Here is a 17,500-nt window from a genome sequence, read left to right as displayed (position 1 = left end):
GGTGAATTTGATGTTAGGGTGAAATGAGTTGATGAAAGTTAAAAACCTCTCGGCGTCAAACCGACTTCTAAAGAGTGCAAACGTGTCGTCAACGTACCGTTTATAAAAAAGTGGATGGTAACTAAGGGGACAAGAATCAAGCATTTGCTCTTCCAGCGAGCACATGAAGATACCGGCAAAGATGGGTCCAAGAGGAGAGCCCATAGCCATACCATCAATTTGCGAGTAAGAACACCGCCAGATCTTAAAGTTTCCTAAAATCATTCTTACAGAACCCATTAAGAAGAGACTCATCCGTAGGAAAAAGCTTACTTAAAATTATATCAATGGTCTGTTGTACAGGTACATTTGTAAATATAGTTGGAGAAATTTAACACAGACTAAATTTCTCCAACTATTCCCTATCGAAACGAGAGGAATTCCTCCTTTCTCTTGGTTTGGATTTTGCTTTGCCATGTTACAGACCCTCATTTGTACAGTTTTTTGGGAGTCTAGAGTTCCTCTTTTCCAGATTGATCAACCTCGATCTCAACCTTGATGTCCCTAACTTTCGATCAAAACTTCAAGGCCTAGCACATAAAACTTATACTAAACTGTCTACATATTGGGCTCCTTTTTTTTAAAAAGGAAGACATGAATATTCTCAAATCGCTTGCAAAAAATAAGGACATTATTATTACCCGTCCAGACAAGGGTAAGGGAGTTGTTATTCTCAACAAGGATGATTATATTTCTAAGGTGGAAACAATTTTAAATGATAATTCAAAGTTCCTGAAGTTGGGAACTCCTGAGTTTTCAACACTCTTTAAAATAGAAGATCGTATTAACCGATTTCTGAAAAGCTTAAAAAGACCGTGGCATTATTACTGAAAATACCTATCAGTCCCTATACAGCTCGGGGTCATCATAAGGTGTAATTTACGGCCTTCCGAAGGCCCACAAAGATAATGTTCCTATCCGTCCTATCTTAGCGTCTTATAATAACGCCAATTACAAACTGGCAAAATATCTAGTTCCCATGCTTGCCCCCTTAGCTGAAAATTCTTATAACCTAAAGAATTCATACGAGTTCAAAAATTCCATTCTTGCTCAGGACTCGGACCTTATTATGGTAAGCTATGACGTAGAGTCATTATTTACAAATGTACCTGTACAACAGACCATTGATATAATTTTAAGTAAGCTTTTTCCTACGGATGAGTCTCTTCTTAATGGGTTCTGTAAGAATGATTTTAGGAAACTTTTAGATCTGGCGGTGCGGGACACCGTTTTTGTTTTTAATGGTTGTTCTTACTCGCAAATTGATGGTATGGCTATGGGCTCTCCTCTTGGACCCATCTTTGCCGGTATCTTCATGTGCTCGCTGGAAGAGCAAATGCTTGATTCTTGTCCCCTTAGTTACCATCCACTTTTTTATAAACGGTACGTTGACGACACGTTTGCACTCTTTAGAAGTCGGTTTGACGCCGAGAGGTTTTTAACTTTCATCAACTCATTTCACCCTAACATCAAATTCACCATTGAACACGAAACCAACAATCAGTTGCCTTTTTTAGATATTTTAATTACACGCTCCTCTCATGGCTTCTCAACTTCCGTTTTTAGAAAAAAGACATTCACTGGTCTTGGTACAAATTTTTATAAGTTTTAGTTCTCTTGATTTTAAGATAAATGCCTTATTAACCATGCTTCACCGAGCCTTTGCTTTGTCTTCTAGTTGGCAATCTTTTCACAATGAAGTCACGTTCTTGCAAAAATATTTTAACAGCAACTGCTTTCCCACCAAGTTGTTCTTTAAGCATGTCTCCAAATTTTAAATAATATTTTTGTTCCACGTCATCCTACTCCTCACGTTCCTAAATTACCGTTCTATGCTAGCCTTCCTTTTATTCACAATACCACTTTATATAAGGAACTCCACGCTTTAATGTCTGGTCATCTCCCTGCCATGAAAATCAAAATTATACCTACAAACCCACTGAATATCGGTAGCCTTTTCACTTCAAGGACCGTTTGGATCCATTGATGACCTCATGTGTCATTTACAAGTTTACTTGTCCTCGATGTAATCGAGGAACCTATATTGGATCGACACATAGGTTACTTAAGGTTCCGAATCGACAGTCATAGAGCTATCAGCTATAGAACTGGCACTAAGCTTTCGAATCCCGAATTTTCCAACATAAGGGATCATACCGATAAATGTAGGTATTCGATCCAGTACAAGGACTTTCAGGTTTGGGCAGAGCTTCCAATCACAAGTTTTAACAATTAATGAATCTTTGTTTATTAAAAAACTGGTCCCCTCACTGACCCTCTTTACCTCTCGTGAACTGCTTACGTTTTTTGTTAGTCCTTCCTCTGTCTTCACACTCAACGGTTGGTCCTTATTTGTGTTTTTAACTGTGATTGTTTTATTGTACTTTACATTGTGTATTTTAATATTTTAGCTTAATTTTATTGTACTAATTAGATATTGTTACTTTTTAGCTTGAAAATGAGGCCTGCTGGTTGGCTTCGAAACGTTGCAACTTAATAAATATGAGTTCCTTGACCTGTTGGTGTGCTTCCCCTACCTTCATTGTATATATATATATATATATATATATATATATATATATATATATATATATATATATATATATATATATATATTGCCTTCATATCAAGCCATGTCAATGGCCACAGTAAATGTAAAATCTTATATGTGCAGCAAAAGTAAAAAATAGGCCCTTTCTGTACTGCAATATTGGCAAGAAGAATGTAGAATTATTCCTCTTAATATGGAATTGAATTAAACGCAATCATTGATACTATTATTAGGAATAGTAATAACAGTATTTTAGTAGTGTTTTAGACATTTGATGTTTTACTTGCATAAATTATTTATCGTAATATCGTCCTGAAAAAAATGATAGTACAATTTTTCATTTTCTTTTTAAGGATCCATTGTATTTGACTTTTTATCTGCATCTCACTTCCTTTTACATCTTGTTATTTTTTATTCGTCATTTCAAGATAACAGTAAATTATTCCAAGTTGTTCCTTGTTTTAGCTCTCAAGACTAAATTCATGAAATTAGATTTAACCTTCTGCGATTCTCGTCTATTTTTCTCTCTGTAATTTGCTGAAACACCTCAAAGAGAGCACTTCAAAAATAATGTTTCAGATAATAAAAATCGTGAAAAGAAGAATTCTTCCATTGCATGATTATTTTTTCTAATAATATTTCTTTTGGCTTTCCAAAAAACGTAACGTTTTAAAAGCAATGAACAACGAAAAAAATTAACTTTTCACTTTCTCGATCTTGTCAGTGGTTATTTGTTTCACCTAGAAAAATAAAACACTTTTCAATCAATGTCAAGATAAAACTAAACATTTATATGTTTTCTCATTTTATGAGATGGATGCATATAATGGATGAGTTAGACTCAAAAAAGACATTGAATTACTTTACGACAAATGACTTTTTTAAAATGCACTGAATTCCAGTTATATTTATGTGCCAGATCCGTCGTTCTTCAAAGAATAATGTTGTCAAACCTTCCGGTTTAAATTGCTTGGCATTTTACCAGCTTTGAACAATATATTATAAAACTTCAAATTCCTTACTTGCATAATGACTAGCGACATATAACAATCCAGTAGTTCACAATCTTTTAGGAAACCTCTGTATAAGGGAAACTATATTTCTTTTCTGTTTCAAATTTATCTTTTATCAACTCGGTAAATACTGGATGCTTCCGTCTGCGTGTTGCCTCTAAAACGACATAATTCTTCGTATTGCATATACTATAATAAACTATCTGGGATATCTACTGTCAATTCTTCTTGTTTTTTTTTATTTCCAGTAAACGAGAACTATTGGAAGGATGTGTCTGTCTGTCCACACTGCTTCTGTCCGGCCCCAGATCTTAAAAACTATTGAGGATAGAGGTCTGCAAATTGGTTTGTTGATCTTCTACCCCCAATCATCAAACACGCCGAATTGTAACCCTCTAGCCTCCATAGCTTTCAATTTATTTAAGGTGAAAGTTAGCCATAATCGTGAGTCTGGCAACGCTATAGGACAGACAACCACCGGGCCTTGACTGAAAGTTTCACGGGTCACGCTGTACAGAAACTCCTTCGCCACATTTTTTGCTTGTTTTATTTCTTTAACAATTTCTATACGTATTACCGGCATTTGGGTTTATATATATATATATATATATATATATATATATATATATATATATATATATATATATATATATATATATATTCCCTCACGCTACATCATAAAATGTCCTTACTTTTGATAACAGTTATGCATATTAATAACTTCAATAAAGCTTGTGGCATCAGCCATTCAAGCCGTAATTTGTAACTTGGCAACTCGTTCAACTTGACCCAGAGGGTTCTCGAAGGTGTGTGAGAATTTGATTATGAGTTTTCTTTTCCCGAGAGGATAAGGATTCTTGCGCGATATGGGCCGGTTTCCAACAACGTGTTTAACACGCTATTCACGTCGAAAAGGTGAACCTTAGCTTTTTTAGGAAAACATCTGAACATTTTGTTTATTAAACAAATATTCATAAGTCAAAATATGTTTAATGTTAACTAATAAAAAAATATTAAAGTATCAATAGTAGAATTGTCAAGAGTCGATCGTGCTAAAACGTTGGGAGGCCTGAATTTAAGTAGGTAGTTAGAGCAACAAGAAAATGTTCTTTCTATAATATTTAGCTGACAGGGTATTCTTGAAAAATAATGTCATTGCTGTCATTGTAAGAATTATTATTCTTGTTATTTTACTCTGATTATTATTCACGACGTCAGCCTCACCTCCAATATTAGTGTTTAGAATAGCAAACACATACACACACACACATATAAATATATATACATACATATATATATATATATATATATATATATATATATATATATATATATATATATATATATATATATATATATATATATTATTCAATATAGCAAGAAACCTTGCTTGCTTGAAAATATCATTACATCCACGTAAGAAGGAGAGTGAAAACCGGGACTTGCAACAAGTACTTTCGTAGTTTATCCTACATTTTCAATTTCACACTGAGAACAAACATAGTTTACAGAGCTTTAAATACAGAAGTGAGTAATGGTGGGCCGAGTTACAGCTTCTTGATTTGGGCAGAATGTTCTCCAAAAAGAAATGACAGGGAAAGAGGATCAAAGGATAAACCAGGGTGGAGGTTCATATTCCTGGTGGCCGTGGCTTCAATGAATACAGTTTCCAGAAGATTTCTTATCTGATAATCGTTGGCCTTGCAGGTTGTAGATGAATTACCTCAGTGAATGGCATGGTCTGACGTAAGCCAGTGATCTGAAATGCCATTGTTTATTAGGCCTTTTGATGTTTGGCCAATATAAATCTTAATACAATCTTTACAATTGATACTGTATAGAATATTGTTTGAATTGGAGGACTATTCTTAATTTATATATTTCTTAAAGTATTGTTATATTTAAATATTAAATTAATATCAATAGTTTTTAGAATCGGTATTGCAGATATGAAATACGGGCAAAAAGATACACAGAGAATATTCTTAAGTTCTGTATCAACGCTGGTTGGAGTGTAATATATCTTCTTTGCCTTATTCTTATTATGAAGGATAGCATAATGAATCTCCTCCTATTTCAATAACTTTATTTTTATCGTCTAAAAATTCAAGGCTACAAATTCTAAATGCTCTAAGATACATACTGGCAAGTGTTGATATCTTAATTTGGAAAAATGAATATATAGCAAATTATTTGTTGGTTTCATATATACTTTAAAACAAACTGTACCTCCGCCACCACTATTCAGTTTCAATTATGTTTGAACTCAGTGTGAACTTGAAAATGTAGAATAATCTACAAAAATACTTGTTCTAAGTTCCGGTTTTCATTCGCCTTTTTGCATTGATTTTATTATATATATATTCTTATACGCTGTTGCTTTCGTAATGCATATCATCCTCTCTTTAACTGTATGAAGTGTTGTAAAATTGTTTGCAATATTTTCATATTCATTATTTAGCTTAGAGTTAGTATGTTCTAATAAGGTATGTTCACATTTCCCATAATATTTTTTTTCTTCAGTATACTGGTGACTGACAGGAGGGCTTACGAAAAACATTTGCCCCTTCTTAAATCCTTTAATTACTATGTTTAATTCTCTCTCTCTCTCTCTCTCTATCTCTTTCTCTCTCTCGACCTTGTGACTGCTGTGAGGACCTTTGTTCTAAGTACAGCCAGTCGGATGCTCGCCCGAGACACGTAATCACAAACACCTGGATGGTGACTCAAGAAAAAGTTTGGGCGAACTCACATTTTCATAGCGTTTGACCCGGATCAAAGAAAACGGAAGAGGAGCGACGACACTGCCATCTGGTGAGAAGAGAACTGTAATCCTACCAAAGGGCATATAATGCCTTACAGAGAAGCCCACCAAGAACGGCCAGAGGCTAAGAATGGCATTGACTCTTGAGTTAGAGGCACTTTGGGGCCAGAGACTGAAGCATCTTTCCCTTTGACTCCTTGCTCCCTGACGGTACCATTCCCAAGACTGCTTGACTTTCTCTGTTAAACCCAGTATTCCTTATAGTGAAGCCCTTAAGGTTCTCCTATATTACTTATCTTCAGTGAAACCTCCTCTTCTACAAGGTAAACTGCCCTGGTTTTTTTTCTTCAGAGTTCTTATCAATCCAACTGTCCGCATTTTTTCACTGAATTTCCTTTTCATTTTAAAGTGCAAACTTTCCATGCTAGACCTGACTTGATTGGTGTAGTGTTTTTTTCCGCCCTGTAACCTCTTGCACTCTCGATTGCAGGCGAAGACGCTAGCTGTGGATCCTACCATTTGATTGTGCTTTGATCTGCCGTGGCCCAAGCCACTACACCTTATTTCTCAGTGCCATTGAAGTGATTTTCTCCCCCACACTTTCTCAAAGTTATTCTGTGTCCCCCCTAATGTTTAATTCCCATTTGCTGTTGTTTGTCTTAATGTAAACATGCTTTTTTTAAAGTGTGCCTAAGTGTTTATCTGCAATAATTCCCTGTTGAGTAGAGCCCTCAGCTTTTTCTTACTTCTATTGTTTTGCCCGTAACCCCATCAATATCAATTTTGTATCTACCTCTTTATAGAAAATTTCCATATGCTTTATGTATGTGTATATATATATATATATATATATATATACTATATATATATATATATATATATATATATATATATATATATATATATATATATATATATGTGTGTGTGTGTGTGTGTGTGTCTGTGTGTGTCTGTGTGTGTGCGTGTTTTATCTTGTTTTTTATATAATTTTCCTCATATACTGTTTCCCCTCGTGGAGGAGTGTGTGCCAGAAGGGCTCAGAATTCCGGTACCAGAAATTCATATCTCTCTTAGGTTTTAGTCACTCTAGAGTGATCTGTACCTCAGTCGATTTGAACCTTTGTTCAAAATACTCCTTTTGTTCCACAGGACCCCTCTTCATGCATTCAAATTACGGATATACTTTTGTATCAAGGATCCTGTGTATGGAGAGCGTGCATGTTTTTTCGACGACACTTCGCAGTGATTAGAAAGTCCTTTGAACGACATTTACTTTCATTAGAGAGATGCTGACGCTTGATGACATTCAAGACTGTAAAATGGATCCTGGGAAAGAGGGCAATCTTACGGCCAGTGGGCAGTTAGTTAATGGCAGTGATTTAAAAAACAGTTAGTAACAGCGATTAGAGAAACGCTTAGACGACATTACTGACCCATAGGAAGCTGTAACCTTGAAACAACATTTGTCAGTGATTAAAGAAACGTTTACCTAATAAAAGCGATTAAAGAAACGCTCAGTTGACATCACTGATTCATGAGAAGCGATGTATGCAATCTATATGTAAACCACCCGCGATTCATCAGCCATAGGATCGAGGCGGCTTTGAATGTATGTATTGGAATTAAGGATATAACTGAATGCTGCAATAATGCCTGCTGAATGATGAAACTGTGTCGCAACTCAAAGTATAACGTGCTTAAACGAGAGAGAGGGTCGAAAGGGCAGAGAGCATATATGGCGCGGTTATTGCGAAGACTTATAGTGTCGTTCTCGCGAAAATCTGTGGTAAACTTTGATAGACTTCAGTGCACTCTCGTCATCACTAGGCTTATGCAAATCAAGACTCCATAGTATCACTATTCTAGAAATGAAACATCCGTGAGAATCCAAAAGGAGACAAGCAACAGAACACCCGTGGACGCTACTGACAATGGAGAGAGACGGGAATCACGTCCTTCCCCACGCCCTTTAGCTGCAAACCATGTCACAGGACGTGCCCTACGGAGTACGAGGAATGCCCATGCTAATGAGCAGACCACCAGCAAGAAAAGGAGACACGCCGACCAATAGAAATTCAGCAGCCAATGACGTTCATGTTTAAATAATAAATAAAAAATTCTACATGCATTAATAAAAAAAACACTGTATGTCAATTTGTAATTTCGTCATGAAGACGTCAGCTAAGAAAAGTAAATAAGAAAGAATTTGAATCTTTTTTCTTATTCCTGAGAAGCTTGCGCTTGTCTGATGGAACAAAAAGTATAGGCTGATTTAAAGTTTTGCTAAATGATATCTGTGAATAATGCCATTAAATTCAAAAGAAAATTATATATATATATATATATATATATATATATATATATATATATATATATATATATATATGTGTGTGTATATATATACGTGTATATATATATATATATATATATATATATATATATATATATATATATATATATATATATATATATATATATATATATATATATATATATATAATATAATTGTGTGTGCGTGTGTGTGTTTGAGGGGGGTGATATACGGACTCTAGGCAAAAAAAAAAAAAAAAAAAAAACAAAAAAAAAAAAAAAAAACAAAAGAATAAGTAGCAAATAACAAAATCAACTTATTAGACCACTCAGGCTGTAAGAGATGTTGGAACCTAAGTACTTCTGTACCTGAGATTTTCCCTGGGCAGGTTGCCGCCTGAAATGCCAACTATTATTGCCCATCTTCCCAACCCACCCGTCCATCAACTGGCAGTATTTCATTCGAATTACCCCTTTACCCTCAATATCATTGAAATAATAAACACTTGAGGGCGTGTTTCATAGAAATAAACTTCTGGTTCACATCTGTCATAAGAGACTAAGCCGAGTTTCTTATAAAAAACTATAAAGTTTTGAACATTCTTCCTTGAGTTCTGGAGATCATCAGACCAGTTTTAAAGTATAGACATTATATTAATACTATTGAACTTCCAATTTATATTCCTTTATATCTATGCAAAACAAAAAGTTATGTTTATGCACAAGCTATCGTAAATAACGAAATGTTGCAACCCTCTTAAGGGCTGCTCCAGGAGCAAGAGCCCGTGCCAGCACAAGGCTTACTCTTAAGAAAGATTGCAATCTCAGCCATCAGCTATCATGAAGGAAATTATAAGATTTCGATTCTAAGCACAGAACCTGAATTCAACATGAATGAGCTGAGCAGAGACAAAGTCATCTACATCTCCCTCTTAAAAGCTGACTTAATAAACCCCCTCCTCTCTGTAGCAAATCCAAAAGGCATAATATTTTCAAATCCTGGCTGGGTCAGTTGCATTCATCATCTATAATTCTTTTCGGTTAAGTTTAAATTGGTATTTGTGGATTAATGAGTGTGTATAAAAAGATCGCGTTTGCATTTGTCATTATAGGCGAATTCATAAACCTGAAAATGTGCACACGTTATTTTACATTAAATATTGATATCACATGATATTCTTACAGGTAAATGCCCCGTAGGAGGGTAGTCCCGTCAGTGCATCTCATGCGGTGCACTGTGGCATTGCTGAAGGTTCTTTGTAGCATGCCTTCGGACCATTGCTGCAACCCCTTTCGTTCCTTTTACTGTACCTCCTTTCGTATTCTCATTCTTCCATCTTACTTTCCACCCTCTCCTTACAAATGATTCACAGTACAACTACCCGGTTTTCCTTCTGTTACAACTTTAAAACCTTTTACTGTTAATTTCCGTTTCAGCGTAGAATGATCTCATAAGTCCCAGTGCTTGTCTTTGGCCTAAATTCTATATTCAATTCAACAATACAAATAAACATCCGTTCATCCCTAACTATGACTCATTCAAACTCCGAGGTTAAAGAGAGAAACTGAGAAACATTACTTCTCGTGGACCCTACAACAACATATCGCTGGAGTTTAGCAGCACTGCAGTACCATATTGTGCTTGTTCTGGGTCTATCAGAAAAGAAAAGAAATGGGAGAACTTGTAACTGATTTTGTTACTATGCATGACTCCATCGAGAGGAGTTTCCGTCGACTTTACATGGCACACTTTTGTTGTATAAGCTGCATTTAAAGTTACATTTATGTTCTACAGAGTTATGCACTTTTCTGGATTACCTACTCATGCATATGTTAATTTTTTGGGGGTACCGATAACAAAGACATGAACTTCAACTAACAACTCAAATAAATTTGATGATGAGTGTGAAATCCTCTGTAAGTCTTAAAAGTGATATCAAATAGAATCATTGATGACTCATGATATAGGTAATCTTCAACTACGGTAGTTGAATGGTTTTAAGTTGAAATCTTTGTAGAAACTTAAAATTCTGTACAAATGAGACTGGCTTTGATAACTTTAGCGTTCTTCCTTACGTCCTGCAGTTGATTAGAGAAGTTTTTAAAACGTATAGTTATTCAAGATCACATTAATGCTCTATAATTTCCATTTAAGTTCCAAGATTTGTAGTGGTGCGTCTAGTATGGTGGAACCTTTGCCTTTCTTCTTTTGCTTTCAGTTATTTTCTCATCAGTCCTTCTGTTATAAAATTTTATTCTATCGATAACTTAAGTTTAATTTTGTTTGAGTGTGTGTGTGTGTGTATGAGTTTTTTTATGTCCGGATCTTGGAAAGTTTTCAATATTTTTCATCCTTGTGTCCCATTTCAAAATATTTATAAAAACAATACGCAATACTCTTCAATTCATGCAATTAATATAAAAGCAATTATTATCGGGAACACTAAAATCAATGATGCATCAGCAATGCGAGATCTTGGGTTAGAGTTAATTCCATAGAAACCAGAAACAGAAGCCCAGCAGAAAAGTATATTCCACCAGTGTTATGTTCTTTGGCAAATAAGCTCGGCTCCATCGCTCACCTTTCCAGACTCTAATTCAAATCCTCAGCGCCAATCCTCTGCAAAAATCCTCGCCGGCCATACCTCAAACCAGACACCCCGCACCCTGTAGCAGTCAGGGCTGGATATTTGATTATCGCTAATATTCTAAAGTCTTCTTCAGCCGGATGTTTTTCTATGGGGCGCTTTCTATCTTACCCAAAGTAAATTCATGACTATAAACCGTAATCTGGCTTTGTACGAGAATTTCTCTGTAGTTCCCAGTCTTATTTCAGATACCTGAAATTGTTATTTCATTCCCTCTTATATATCTACCTGTTTATTTATTGTCACCATCTTAAATTGTTAATAATGATGCTTTGGCTTACTGTATAACGAAAACTGTATAATAATGCATTGATGTAGTTAACAATTATTATTATTGTTATTATTATTATTATTATTATTATTATTATTATTATTATTATTATTATTATTATTATTATTATTATTATTATTATTATTATTATTATAATAGAGTTAAAGTGACTTCGGTAGTATTCATTTCAATGCCAATAGTAATTAGATTGCAAACCGATTATTTTGTTATCATTATCACACACAAAAATTTCACCCAGCTGAAACAACACGAACTTATAGTATAAGTCAGAGTCTCAGGCATTTATGAACTTAAAAACCTCAACAGCAGGAAAACGACTTCCGCTATACACGCTGCATTGCTCGCATCTGCTTTTGAGATTCTGTCATCCTTCTATATTATCAAAGATTACTTCCACCACACCAACCAAGCTTTCCCTGTGCTTTCTCTCCTCCTTCCTACCAAATATTCTGGTTTAATAATCTTAAACCCTTTTCAGCAGACAGTCTTTGGAATTCTCCTCCATCCTACCAGTTAATCTGATTAAATACTTAACCCCTTTTTTTTTTGCCAGATAGTCTTCTGATCTCTCTTAGCATCCTACCCGATACTTTTGAATTAAAAAAAACTTAAAACCTTTTTACCAGACTGTCTTCTTATCTCTCTCAGCAACTAACCAGTTATTATGCATTTAAAGCTTAAACCCTATTTGCCAGATAATCTTCAGATCTATCTCAGCATCTTACCAGTTATTCTGAATAAAAAGCTTCACTCTTTTTTTTTTCCCGTCTCCTGATTTCTCAGCATCCTAACGAATTCTCAATTAAAAGCATAAATTTTTTTTGCCAAAAATTCTTGTATCTCTCTCAGCATCCTAAAAGTTTTTCTGAATCTCTCACAGCATCCTACCGGTTATTCTGAATCATAAAACTTAATCCTTTTTCGCCAGACAGTTTTCTGATGTCTCTCAGTACTACCAGTTATTCTGAATTAAAAAGCCTAAACACTTTTTGCCAGACAGTCTTCTGATTTCTCTCAGCATCCTACCAGTTTTTCAGAATTAAAAAACTTGAAAAAAGTTTGCCAGAGAGTCTTCTGATCTCTCTCAACATCTTAAACTATTATTCTGAATTAAAAAAGTTTAAACTCTTTTGCCAGACAATCTTCCGATCTCTCTCAGTATCCCACCGGTTATTCGAATTAAAGAGCTTGACCCATTAAGCCAGACAGCCTTCTGATCTCTCTCAGCATACTATCTGTTATTCAGAATAAAAAAGTTTGAACCCTTTTCTCCAGGCAGTCTGATCTCTCTTAGTATCCTACCAGTAATTCTGAATAAAAAAACTGAAACACTTTTTGCCAAACAGTCTTCTGACCTCTCAGAATTATACTGGTTATTCTGAATCAAAAAGCTTAAATCCTTTTCAACAGTCTTCTGATCTCTCTCAGTATCAAAGATTTTTCTGAATTAAAAAAATTCAAACTCTTTTCGTCAGACAGTCCTTCTGATCTCTCTCAGCTTCCTACTGATTATTCTGATTAAAAAGCTCAAACAATTTTCACAAGAAAGTCTTGTTATCCCTCTAAGCATCCTACCCGTTATTCTGAATTAAAAATTCAACTCGTTTTCGTCAGACTGTCTTCTGATCTTTCTCAGCTTCCTACCGATTATTCTGAATTAAAAAGCTCAAACAATTTTCACAAGACAGTCTTATTATCCCTCTAAGCATCCTATCCGTTATTCTGAATCATAAAGCTCAAACCTCTTTTGCCAGACAGTTCTGATCTCTCTCAGCATCCTACCGATTATTCTAAATTAAAACGCTTAAAATCTTTTAGCCAGACAGACTTCTGATCTCTCTCAGTATCCTTTTGGTTATTCTGAATTAAAAATCTTCAACCCTTTTCTCTAGACAGTATTATTATCTTTATCAGCATCCTACCAGTTATTCCAAACCCAATTTTGCCCAGACAGTCTTCTGATCTTTCTCAGCTCCTACCAGTTATTCTGAATTAAATAGCTTAAACCCTTTTTGCCAGACAGTTCCCTGATCTCTCTCAGAATTACACTAGTTATTCTGAATGAAAAAGCTTAAAGTTTCAGCGTTTCTTAACCTTGGGTGCTAGCACCCCCCAGGGTGTGCTGAGATCAATTTCAGGGGGTGCTGGGGAAGGTCACATATGTGGTGGTAAAATATCAGTGTTTCCGTGGTGAAGGAATTTTCGTTTGGACAAATGTATTTTTAACACATTTTTTAAATTCAATAAACTTTAACCTGATTTTCAGATGTGTTGCATCATGGTGATAAAAAACACTTAATTTGTACGAGCGTTCCACACTTCCGCATTAAGTCAGTATCACAAGCTTTGTGATAGACCTACAGTTTACACGTTCGGTACGTGTGCTAGTCTGATGCCATACGGCGAGACCCCCGCGGTCCCTCGCCACCGCTCCAGGTAATAGTTGTGTACTATCTTTCTTTCTCTCTCTCTCTCTCTCTCTCTCTCTCTCTCTCTCTCCATTGTGTCGCGTAATATTTTAATGAATGGATAGATGACGTTTCAAATCTAATATTATTCTTTGCACAGAGAAGATTGAAGGCTTCAAGAAGAAGCTGGACTTTGGAAGCGTCCAGTTGAAGGAGGAAGTGTGGGAAACTCTCCAATTCTTGAAGAAAATTTGGGGGTAAGACAATCAGCCCAATGGTTTTAGAAAATATTGTTACTTACCTTTCGCACCTTGAAACCACCCTGGAAAAGTACTTCTCCAATGATCTGACATTCCAGAATGGATTCAGCAGCCCTTCCTGGCAGAAATGAGTGATGCTGATAACCAGAAGGAGGAATTTTATTGATTTGCAAGAGAACCAGGGTTGCAAGACAAAATTCCGCGCATCATCACTGTCTCATTTTTGGTGTGATCAGTTGGCTGCGTATCCTGGACTAGCGAGGGCAGCACGCGAGATGATCACTCCATTTCCAACTACTTACCTGTGTGAGAAGGCATTCTCGACCATGCTGTTGATCAAGACAACTGTCCAGAACAGTCTTCATGGAGGCCTGCTCCACGACATGAGGGTGGCTCTGGCTAACACGATGCCACGATACGAGAAACTAGTCGCACAGAAGCAAAAACAAAAATCGCATTGATGAGTATTGTTTATTGAGTTTGTCCATGATCTTTCCTTTATTTTCTTATTGTTTTTGCCAATGCTATTGCCATAATTACTGTTTTTGTTTTGGAGAATGAACCAAATATATGATCTAGATGTACTGCACATGTCTTTACTTATCCTTGTAGTAACTAAGTGTTAACCAATAGTAGGGGATGTTGGACTGCTTAGGCCTGACCAAAATGGGTGCTGAGGTCGAAAAATGTTAAGAAACACTGGAGCCTTAAACCCTTTTCACCAGACAGTCTTCCGATCTTTCTCAGCTCCTACCGGTCATTCCTAATTAAAAATCTTAAACCCTTTTCACCAGACATTCTTCTGATCTCTCTCAGTATCATACCTGTTATTTTGAATTAAAAAGCTTAAGCCCTTTTTGCCAGACAGTCTCCTAAACTCTCTGAGAATCCAACCACTTATTCTAAATTAAAAAAGCTCAAACAATTTTCGCCAGACAGTCTTCTGATCTCTCTCAGCATCACACCAATTATTCTGAATTAAAAAACTCAAAACCTTTCCGCCAGACAATCATCTGATCTTCATTATTATCCTTACGGTTATTCTAAATCAAAAAGCTTAAACCCTTTTCACCAGTCTTCTGATCTCTCGCAGTATCATGCCGGTTATGCTGAATTAAAAAGCTTAAACCCTTTTCATCAGCCAGTCTTTAGATATTTCTCGGCATCCAACCTTTCCGAAAGTGGATTTATTATCACTATCTTAGCTGAATCTCTACCTTGTCCTCCCTCAACCATTTTATTCTTTTTCAGTAGATTTTGCAGTTTCTTATATTTAGGATCACCTAATTAGTTTTCCCAAAAAAGGCAGTATTCTACACAAAAAATTCCATGCAATTTTGGGGGAAAGGAGCTTCACCAAAAGTGTGAACAAACAAACGAGAACTATGATTAACACTGAACTCCAGCGTTATATATTGTTTAACCTCCGGCCTGATCTCGTGGAAGGACAGCCTTCTGTTTAATATTTCAGCAATTCTGCCAACAAATAAACACAATTCTGGAAGACAACAATTATCTTCTAGCGTAGATGAAAATCTAGCAAAATTTACACATGAAACCGGAGACTGCTTGGAAGTGTTCCAATTAACTGCAGTTGTAGAAAAACGACTTATGCCCTTGCTTTCATGCGCAAAGACTAATTGCCTTTGGCGCTGTTTCCAGAAGCATTTATTAGGAAAAGCATTGAATCGAAGTCCATTAATGTTGGTACCCGAAGACAACAACACAGCCCCAAAGAAGGCCAACTTAATTAAAGATGTTATTGATAACACTTTCGTTAACACTCTCTCTCTCTCTCTCTCTCTCTCTCTCTTCTCTCTCTCTCTCTCCTTGAGACCTGGGACTTTTTTGCATTTAAATTTCAGCTCGCTAACGTAATAAACTCACTGAAACCTAGCGAGAAATGAGTTAGAGAGACAAATTGAAAAAAAAGAAAAAAAATATAAGAGCATTAGTTGTCAGTCGTGTAAATACCTGAAACAGTGTTAAAAGAATTTAAGAAAACTTTCATTTTTACTGTCTTGGTTCTTATCCAAATACTTTGGACAGGTAGGAAAAACGAATTTTTTTTTTAAAGGAAACCATTTTTATGCAGAGAGGAAATAAAGAGAATATTATCTGTTCCTTGCGCTATGGAAAAAGAACATCTGACTACTTAACAGGATGATACCTTATTTACACGTACCTAACAAAGATTTAAGAAGCAAAATGAGAAGTAAGATAAGCACGAGGGAGGATTCTGATACCTGCCATGATCGACCTGTTTTCCAGGAAGAGAATCAGTGGATACACCCACCAGCCTCTACTCAAGTGAGGTCTTGAGATGTCTCCATTAGAACAGCGTCTTCATCCGTCTCCTCGCTGCCCAGTAATCTACCACCATCTCTAATCTTGCCTTTCACATTCACCTGTGATCAGTACTGAAGTACTGTCGTCTACCTGTGTTAATTTCGATATAAATATATATATATATATATATATATATATATATATATATATATATATATATATATATATATATATATAGAGAGAGAGAGAGAGAGAGAGAGAGAGAGAGAGAGAGAGAGAGATATATATATATAATATATATATATATATATATATATATATATATATATATATATAGATATATATATATACTATATATATATATATATATATATATACTATATATATATATATATAATTATTATATATTATATATATATATATATATATATATATATATATATATATATATATATATAGTATATATATATCTATATATATAATATATAGATATAGATATATATATATATATATATATATATATATATACTCTATGTATAATATTATTATTATTATATATATATTATATATATAGATAATTAATATAATATATATATAATATATATTATATATATAGATAATATATATATATATATATATATATATATCTATATAATATATATATATATATATATATATATTAAATCCAGTGACGAAGACGACGTCAACTTTGCCAGGTATAGAGTTGCTGAGGAGGTGTGCTATTGAGTGAAGGAACAAGTTTCTTAATGTATAACGACTCGAGGGTAGTTAGATGGTCAGGATTTTTGACATAATCTATTATTTTGAATTGTTCTTTTTGGATTTCAATTTTGCAATTAGAATCGTGGTTCCTAATATTGGAAAAATTCAGGATGTTTTATTCTCTGACCAGTACGGAAGCTGAA

The sequence above is a fragment of the Macrobrachium nipponense genome, chromosome 16 (assembly GCF_015104395.2).
Source record: "Macrobrachium nipponense isolate FS-2020 chromosome 16, ASM1510439v2, whole genome shotgun sequence".
In the NCBI taxonomy this organism is placed as follows: Eukaryota; Metazoa; Arthropoda; class Malacostraca; order Decapoda; family Palaemonidae; genus Macrobrachium; species Macrobrachium nipponense.
Note: the sequence above shows the minus strand (reverse complement) of the source record.